We start from the raw sequence: 10732 nt of genomic DNA, 5'->3' as shown, positions 1-10732 counted from the left end.
GGGAATAAATTACCCCTACCAACAATACACACACTGTTACACACTTTTTTCTCTGCGCAGAAAATAAACGTTTAACCCAGATATTGGTAGATAGAAAAAAAAATGTAAACCTCAATGGCTTTGTTCAAACATGTGGCAGCAGAACCGGAAGTGCGTATACGCTATTGTGCAAACGGCCGCATACACAATTATGCGACTACCACACAACCGTATAATGACTTTTTAACTGCGTACGCAAAAATGCGTTTTAGCCGCGTACGCAATACTGCGGCACCCCTCTAAACGTAAGGTTCTATCAACAAAGGAAAAAGAAACTTTTTCCTTTCTTGTCCCTGGATTCTGATCAGTGCCTCCTCTACACAATAACCGGCAGTACGCTCTCAGCAACACTGTGGTAATGAGAGACTAATGCGTCTCTCAAAAGGCGCCTCCACCCTTTTGCTGAGAGAGGACTGACCGATTGTTATCGTGTATCAGATAGTGTGATAAACCGATGCGAGCCCCCACTGTTAAATTTGTAAATAAACCTTTTAATATATTCCTTCCTATAAACCTCTAAGATTCACCTGCCTAGAACCTCTAAGACAAAACCCTGCCTAAAAACCTCTAAGACAACGCTAATTGCGTACGCAGTATGACCGCAAATAAAGACAGGAGTGGAATCTTGTGGTTCCAACGCACAAGTATTATTCAGGTAAAAGTACAGTCAGTTACACGCAATCTATACATACATAATTTAGGCGTAAAAGGAAATAATACAGACCAAGTACGGTTATACATACGCTGCGCCTCTGGATCCAGAGATAGACTTCTTACTAGATATCCTCAGCTCACCCAAAATTCAGCATGAACTGCCAAACCAGTGTTTGGACGCATGTATTTATTCCCCCCCAGACTAAAACAGGACAAAGGGGAAACTTCCTGCTGATCTCATTGGTTCCCAGAGGAGGAGCATATGTAACGACACATTTGACAGGTTGTTTCAAATAGACTTTTCCTGCCTCTAACAGCCGGGGTCTTTCTGGTAACGCCTCCTGTAACATTCCATCAACTAAAACATTTTGTTGCTTATAAGTTCTGCGATCCATAACTTGAGTTTGCATGATGCGATCTCTCCACCAATAGCACCGGGATTCTGTAAAAAGCGTAGGCATCAGAACGAGATCAAACATACCTTGCTTATCATATATAATACCTTAGATATCAAAAACCTCTATTTCTTAGCATTTAAACTAACTTAACCAACTTGAATCATACATTTTGATGCTTATGGAACCTTATGTGCGAATATGTAGTGTGTGGGTATTTGGGGTTTGATATAAGGACGCTAGTTATTAATGGGTGAGATTTAAGTGCATAATCTCTCATACACGAAGTGAACCTCCAGCAGGGTTGAGGGTTGTAATTCGACATGCCCTCTGTCAGCAGGCCCCCACCTGCTGTGTTCAAAGGAAAACAAAACCTCTTTTGTTCTCACAGACACTTGTGTGAAGTGCAAATGTATTATCACCTCAAACTATGGGATTAGGAGACATCTTGTCTAGTATTCAGGCAAATGCAATTGTGTAGATATTATATTACAATTGCCACAACTATACTTTATCTGCATCCCGGGATTCCCAATTTGTATGTAAAAATACCCATTGTCTCTCCTTATCTACTTAGAAAGCTGTTTTTTCCCGTTGCCCTTGGTGTTAACAAAAACATTGCCATCTGTTCTTAGTTAATGGGTTATAACTTGAATTAATGCTGACCACACAAAATGGTGTCTTGTGATCTCATTTCCAAAATGGCGTCGCTGCGATTAAATTTTAAACTGAACTTGTCTCACTCAATTATTCAGCTTCGACAGTATGTACCAGCCATATGTCTGCGAATGACGTCGTTCACCGACATATAGCGTCGGCTGTGCAGCACAGCCAATGCCCAATATATCTGCAGATATATTGGTGCATCGTGCTGTGTGTACGGGTGGTCAGCCAATGATGATTGTCAGCTGAACTGGGCGGGCACATGTAAATGCCCGCCCAGTTGTGATGTCAATCATGACACATCGAGCTGATGATTGGTAAGTGTGGCTGATCCGTCATCCTAGTGTATACCTAGCTTTAAGACAACTGTCCTCACAGATTGGGCCACATTTATCAACAAAGGTAAACACCAGCGGCATTTTCATTTAGTATCACTGTGATACAATCGAAAAAGCCACTGGTATTTACCAATACTTACCCCTCCAATGAGGTCCAGCAAACCTGCCAGCAACAGGGGCCTTCTGTAATGCACATGCGCAACAGCCTGTCTGCGTATATGCATGACACGGGGACCCGGCAGTGACTGGAAGGTTTCACTGAAGCTGGAAAGGCCAGAGCCAGTTCATACAATGATCTATATGTTAATAAACAAAACAATTATTCACAGAAAATATATCACATTCTCACACCAGAGTCCGCTCCTCAATAATGCCTATGTTGGTAGACAATAGATGGGAAATCATTCCATTCGCCAATTAGATAGAATAATTGATATAATAACAATTTCTCAGTTCAAATCCCAAATGTCTGGGATTAGGATGATTTCATTAAATTGTAAGTATCATGAAGATATATTTCTTCTCTGTAGCATATGTATATCAGTATTTCTCAGACCTATTTACCAATTCATTCATTTGCCTTTTTAGGTCCATTGAGGATCAAAATAGTCTCTCAATTTTCTAATCACTAAAGACAACATTAATCACATTTCTTATCAACGTGAGACTATACGATAACTCAAATGCATCATATGGTGATACAACAGTGTCATAAAGAGCAGAGGATATGATAATAAAGGCAAAACTGCTTAGGAGCATAGACGAGAAAAGGCGAAAGGTACTGGGATCTATACTAGTTTAACACATTTCCCTATTATACATTAGAATAACCAGAGATATTATATTTATAGCACTAATATCAGAGCACTGGAAGCATTCCCAGATTATTAGAAAAATTATGAATGAGCCAGTGATACTTAGCTCAGTAAATTGCAGGTTTACCCAAGCTGGCGCTCAGTGCGGCGGTTGTGTGTATGTAAAACCATGGCGAGTGATTGTAATCACGGGAAGCTCCTTTCTGTAATGAACCTGGAAGGCACCCAGCTACTCGAATCTGTATTTGAGGCTTTGTGCAGTGATGTGTGCAGAAAGCACAAGAAGCTCGTGGCTGAGGCAGCGGGGATCTCCCTCCACGCTGCTCTCAGGAGGGTGTTACAATCTGTATGGGAAATTCCTCAGGTGAATACAAAAGCTAGGGGGTTAGGGAACAACAAGGTGAGTGAATAGGTCTCCCTATTCCGACCAAACCCAGATTTGGTTAGACCTAACTAGAGGTGCGGAGTCTAACTCACTTGGTGGTCTTCACAAGTGACCCCTCCAATTGGGATATGGGTTTTGCTGCACCAAGTGAGCAGATCACAGCCCTCTGGACAGAAACCTTGGAGTGGCAGGAAGACCGGTAACTATATTTACGAGAGATAATTCACAGGAATCAAGCACAGAGACTAAAAAGGTATAACACTAGAGACCAGCGTAAGAACTTAAAACTTGAACACAGGAGATCAGCGTATGCACTGAATACTTGAACACAGGAGATCAGCATATGCACTGAATACTAGAACACAGGAGATCAGCATATGAAATAAATACTTGATCACAGGAGGTCAGCGTATGAGCTGAATACTTGAACACATGAGACCGACGTATGAACTGAATACTTGAACTCAGGAGGTCAGCGTATGAAATGAATACTAGAACACAGGAGGTCAGTGTATGAACTGAATACTTGAACACAGAAGGTCAGTGTATGAACTGAATACTTGAACACAGGAGGTCAGTGTATGAACTGAATACTTGAACACAGGAGGTCAACATATGAACTGAATACTTGAACACAGGAGATCAGCATGTACTGGGAATTGCTAGAGATTCAGCTGCTGACTTGCACAGAGAAATGTGAATACAGGCATGTACTGGGAATTGCTAGAGGTGAGTAGTGGCCAATCCCAGTCTGCATCCTGAGAGAGGGTGCCCATCCACTAACTGCTTCTCTGTGGATGGATGATGTTCATTTCATCTGGGGCGGGGCTTGTTCACACCAAAGTGAAGTGTGGCTGGGAAGTCCCTCTCTTATAGGAAATCTCAACCAATCATGTGTGGCATGATAAAAAATAGACGCCAATCATTAGATCTGGGTGTACACACCCAGGAGCTGGTTAGTGAGAACAGGCAGGTATTAACTCATTAAAGGCAGCGGGGAAATGTCAGGTAAGCACAGCTAGAGAAAAACTATTTTATTTCATATATGTATATAGATCTAAACTCATATATGTATTGTGCATTAGAGGACCGCTGACCATGTTACTAATGTGAGAGGGTACTATGGCCATTATCCCAGAGGGATTATGTATGTATTTAAGATGAGAATTTATATTTATGAAGAAATTATAAATCACTTTCACTTTTATAGAGTGTGCACAAGTGTTTCCAATTTTTTGCCTAGTATTTAGTGTGCATATGATACATTTGGTCCAATAGAAAGTAGTGGTGAGTGAGTTTGATTTTGCTTTCTATTTTGCATTTGATTTTAATGGGGATTTGAGGTTTGATTTTGGAAGGGATTTCATAACTGAACACAAAATCCCTTCTTAAAATCGACCAAAATCGAATGCATAATTTAATATTTTGGAAGACTCTCTTCCTGCAACTGCCCACACTGTTTATCTGACTAGTCGAAATATTGCAACTAGATCAGATAACGCACTGCCTAGTGTGTTTGGAAAAATGCGACCATGCCAGACAAGTGGTTAATAAGCGACTGAATTGTACTTTGAATAGTAAATGAATGAGGGATTTTGCATTTTGTTTTAAATTAGATTTCAGTCGATTTAATCGATTCATGAAATCGAATACCAAATCGAACTTTAGTAAATTTACCCCCTGGCATATTTATTGCAGTGTAGGAATTGGGGGGGGGGGGGAAGTGTTTCACAAAGTCTTCTTTTGGATTCTGCAGCTATATGTTGTATTTTTTTATTTGGTACAACTAGGTCCTTAGGGTAAGCTAATAAAGATGTTTAAAGCACTTAACTGACATTTTTTTTTCTAAAAACAGCTCAGAAATTGTCATTTATCTTAGTGAATTAGGTGAAGAACATCTATTTCAACTTATCCTAAATGATTTCATTATTTTTTTTTTTTTTAACATTAGTAAAAAAATTTAATTTTGTTTTTAAACATTGAAACACTACCATAAAAACATCGGAAATATTGTGACTTTCCATTTCACAGTGGCTTCAGGCACCAGGTGCACTTGGGGGTGGGGTAGGGGAGGGGATTATTTAACTTTTCCCAGCGACTGCTAATCTTTGCAGCCACTGGGTGGGGGGGTCCTGTTGTGCTGACTAATCAGCAGTGATCGGCAGCACACCAGACACTGGGGGAGGGTGCAGGCCCTTAGAGGGACTCTAAGGTCCCTCTGAGAGCAGCAGCTGCGGGAAGATTCTCTTCCTGCAGCCGCCCACACTGTTTATCTGACTGGTCGAAATATTGCGACCAGATCAAATAACGCACTGTCTGGTGTTTTTGGAAAAATGCGACCATGCCAGACAAGTGGTTAATAAGCGACTGAACCGTACTTTGAATAGTAATTAACATAAAGTTATATCTTACAGTTTTGATTCAAATCCAGTAGTTCTTTGGGGCTGATTTAGAGGTAGACATAGTGCAGATGTTTTCACAACTGAGCAATGTTTTGCTACTACACATGCGCAAATAGTCAGAGAAGCTTAAACTGTGCCTGTGTGAACCTAACTGCATGATAGCAGAAGCAGTTGTGTAGGGGATTAGTATCATTAGATAAGGCATCTACAAATCATAGGCATTTCTGGCAGGTGAATAGGAGGTGACCTGAAGTGAACTGAAAAAGAGGATGTCTTATGGAGTTATGGAATGTTATGGGAGTGTATTGGGCATGTAAATGCATGTAGCTACATTCTCTTTCGCAGCAGCCACAGAGGGCAATTGTTGAGGGATTTGAGATGGATGCACTGCACGACCCATAGGCTGTGTGAGGGGCCGAAGGTGCGACATATGGTGTGTTGATGGTGGAGCGGTGCACATGATTTATGTCCACCTCTATATCAGGCCCTTTGGATGCATCTGCATGCTCCCTGCAGCTCCTATTCAATGGTGAATGAAGTTGTAAGTGCAAAATGCGCCTGAGTCCTGAGGACAAAAGACGCACATCTTAAAAAGAGGCATATGCAGAATAAAAGACAGAGGGCCTCATTAGGGATGTACGCTGGTCTGATTTTTACACAGTTGAGTGATTATCGTGAACTGTGCATGCACAGAAATTTGCATGCAGCAAGCCGCCTCTGCAATTCCGCACACATACCTTCAAGGATCGTAGTGTGATTGAAAGGAAGGCACTGTTTGGGGGAGGATATGGGGGAGTGGTTGGCAAAATGCAGATGGGATGGTGCCATTTTGGGGGCAGGTGGCAGCAGGCATCTGGGATCCCCTGTGCACATAAAATGGCTCCAGCATCTCAGTCCAGGTGCCCATGCTGCGTGAGCATAGGGTTACTCACATGGGCGATTATCACAGTACCTGCGTATGGGCTGGCATGTGTTTGCAGTTGTGTTGCTGTTTGCGATGGCTCCAGTGAGCATCTCAGTGCTGTTAGCGGAGGGTGCTATTTTGCAAACAACTGCTCATCCACAGCATACAAAATCTCAGCTGCGATTACAACATCTCTGAATCAGTCGCAGAGCTAGAAGCGGGTAAAAAAAACCTCTGAATGAGATCTTTTGTGTTTAGAAACTGCTTCTGATGTATGTCAGTTTGAAAACTACACTGTAACCTGCAGGAGCTACAGTAGCCATAGGGTTTGGCTTTAAGATGTGTTTTTTTTTACTACATAAACACACTGTATTTTCCATCATATGTTTCTTATTCTCTCTCTCCATGGAAACTAGTTGTATTTTCCAGATATACGAAGGTCTGATGTAAAATATTGGTATTGGTTGGTATAAATAAGGATAAATACATTTTTGTGCAGCATTTGCAGGAGTTTCTCAGTTCATCTGGGTACACTGCTGGTTATGTAAAGTGTGGAGATGACTCATAGTAAGATTCTTTTTTTTATCTTGTCAAATCCTTCTATTCTATTGCAATAATGCAAGTAGAACCGTAAGTAATATTCCCTAAGGAAACAAGTGGAAGCTGGCCTAAATTGTAGAACTGTAGTGAATAACATAACACAACCAAATTGCACTTTAGCTAAGGGAGCTTACCCACACAATCAGCTTCCATTATATGTGATGATATCATGTATATTCAATTTTTTACAAAAAAAATAAATATATTTTGTGTGATTGATACAATCACAGTGAGGCAGATTACTGAGAGGATTTGCAATAGCTTTATAAAACTAGTTTAAATGCACTTAGATGTCACTATTAGAAAATAGTGTTCGGCCATAAAACAATGCATGATTACAAATGAATGTGACCTACTATTATTATTAACTTGCTTTTTAAGAATAGTTTTGAATTTACATACAGGTAGGGCTTTGATATTTTGCTTTATGTTTTTCTACTGTACAGTATTAAATCAATGCCCAGTGTGTTACAGAAGACCATCTGGATACATCCATGCTGTACTAGGGCACCTCTGAGCCCAGGCCCATGATGTCACAGGAGAAGAGGCTTTGAGCAGGCACTCCAGGCACGGCACAAACTGGACACACTGGGATATCAGTCATGCTTCACCTTTTCGCCTTTCACCTTGGGTGGTGGCACCAATAGTACGGCCCTCAGTACAGCTCTGGGTTAAAATTCAATTGCTCACTTTTCTGCAAGTAATCTACCAAAACAAATAGTCCAAATTTGCAGAGAATATAGTAGTCTATAAATAATTAAAACATTGTAACCATCTGATTTGAAGCTGCACTGATGTAATCCATACATGTCTACCCTCCCGGATTTCGCAGGAGGCTCACGATTTTTTGGGTAACTCCCCGCACACCCGGAAGGGTAGGCATTTCTCCCGCTTTTCTGCCAACTTCCTAGTGAAGTGGGCAGAATGGGGAGCATTTCCGCAGTGATCGCTAGTCTCCGTGTAGGGGGCGGGGGCTTAATGACATTTGGCCTGCCCCCTATTTAAATTCAAGCCAATCGCGGCAATTTACCGTGAGGTGATGGGGCTTAATGACGCAATTCATCAGACCCCACCCCCCATCGCCAACCTCCTGCTTCTTTTACCCGGGCTTCTGCCGGGAAAAGAAAAAAAAAATAGGCAAGTATGATGTAATCCCTTGAGTAGCGGATGAAATGCATTAGCAAGACATAAGCAATACATGTGGCCTGATGATCTCTCATCCTACAGTTAATTCAGTGGCGTAACTACAGTCCCCATAGCCCCCGTGGTGGCTTGGGGGCCATTGCTTCACCACTGCAACTGTGAACATTGGCCTCTGAAGTGATCAGAGGCTAAGGAACCCTCCGTCAGCATGGCAGTGGGAGCGACAGCCCAGATGATGGCCGCATGGAGTATTGCATAAGGGGCACTGCATAAGGGGCACTGCTCCACGGGGGCATTGCATAAGCGGCACTGCTACAGGCGACATTGCATAAGGGGCACTGCTACAGGGGACCCTGCATAAGGGGCACTGTACAGGGGGAATTGCATAACGGGTACTGCTACAGGGGTCTCTGCATAAGGGGCGGCATTACTACAGGGGGCATTGCATAATGAGCATTAGTACAAGGGGCATTGCATAAGGGCACAACTACAGGGGGCATTGTATAGGGGGCACTAACTTGATACACGCAGTTTACAGGTTTTAAGCTATCTTCCCTATGATCTGGTTCTACACGGACATAGAAACCTGTCTTGAGCTGAGGTGACGGACTGGCAGGAGAGGAGAGGAGGGTTGGTGAAGTATTTCTTTCAGGGTGGGATGCAAAGGGCATTACTGTGTGGTATAATGTGTAAGAGGCTAAACTGTGTGGCACAATGTGCTATTAGGGGTATTACTTAGTGATGCATAATGTGTTATAAATGGCATTACTGTGTGGCACAATATGCTATTAGGGGTATTACTTAGTGTGGCATAATGTATTATAAAAGGCATTACTGTGTGGCATTGTTATAAAGGGCACAATGTGTAAGGGGTGTTGCAGTGTGGCATAATGTTTTAGGGGCATTACGGCATGGCATAATTTGTTATAAGGGCATTACTGTGTGTCATTATGTGTTATAGGGGCATTAAGGTGTGGCATAATTTGTGATAAGGGTATTACGGTGTGGTATAATGTGTAAGGGACATTATTGTATCATGAAACCACACACCTTAAACATCATCTTTGGGTGTGTTTGTTTTATGGGTGGGGGGGGCACCTGAAACTTTTCTGGCAGGGGCGAGCAAAATTTATAGTTAAGCTACTGAGTTAATTTGCCCCTTCTGCACTGAGGATTATTTACCCAGTATGAGCTTTACATGGCGGTTATTTGAATATCAGTTAACACCAGAGAGACACTTCATAGCACCATAGCCCTGAACTGCTAAGCAGGCTGCTTTGCCATTGTTACACCATATCTACAACTGATAGGCATCTCAGTCCTACAGAGAGAGTTTAGAATTGGACACTGGAATTCCATCTGAGTGGCAGAAATACTATGAGATACAATGAATTGAAAGTAAATTATGAATCCATGGTTTGGTGGGAAGTGATAAAGGAAGAAGTGGACTATTGATTGAAAGTTTGATGGGGAACTTTCTGATCCACACACTTAGAACAGGCACACACTGTCACACATCGGGGTTACAGGCACCGTTATCTAACCTGGCGGTATTGCCTCACAGCCATTGTTGATCCTGCTGGATGCCAGAGACAGCCATGGATTTCTTGTCTGCTAACCAGCTTGGTGGTTGGCGTTTCTCCAGTCTCACCCCCACACTGGTGGAGTATGGGTGCTGCCATCTTGGCTATTATCACCTGGCTGTCTAACTTCAAACCAGGTACCACTACCTGTTTACCTGACCCACATAGCCTATTAAAGATGTTGGCACCCTATTTAATATTTAAACCTGCTCTGGCAATGGAGTATTTGCCATACAATATCTCTTTTTGAGACCTGCTTACTGGCTCAGTGTGCCTGCATCTGTTCCAGTACACTCTCACTGACTCGACTGTCATGACTCCAGGCTGCTCCACACTGCACTACACACAAATGCCTGTATTTGCTCCATACTGTGTGCTACACACTGTAAGTGCCAGCATCCATTCTAGGCTGCGTGATACACACTGCAAATATCAGCATCCATTCCAGACTGTGTACTACATACAGCAAGTGCCAGCATCCATTCTAGGCTGCGTGATACACACTGCAAATATCAGCATCCATTCCAGACTGTGCACTACATACAGCAAGTGCCAGCATCTGTTCTAGGCTGTGCGCTATACACAGCAAGCTACTACATCATTTCCAGGCTGTGTGCCATACACAGCAAGCTATTACATCATTTCCAGGCTGTGTGCCATACACAGCAAGCTACTACATCAGTTCCAGGCTGTGTGCCATACACAGCAAACAACTACATCAGTTCCAGGCTGTGCGCTATATTCACAGCAAGCTATTACATCAGTTCCAGGCTGTGTGCTATACACAGCAAGCTACTACATCAGTTCCAGG

Source organism: Taudactylus pleione, unplaced genomic scaffold (genome assembly GCF_031769625.1).
Source record: "Taudactylus pleione unplaced genomic scaffold, aTauple2 ptg000186l, whole genome shotgun sequence".
Lineage (NCBI taxonomy): Eukaryota > Metazoa > Chordata > Amphibia > Anura > Myobatrachidae > Taudactylus > Taudactylus pleione.
This window is presented reverse-complemented; position numbering follows the sequence as displayed.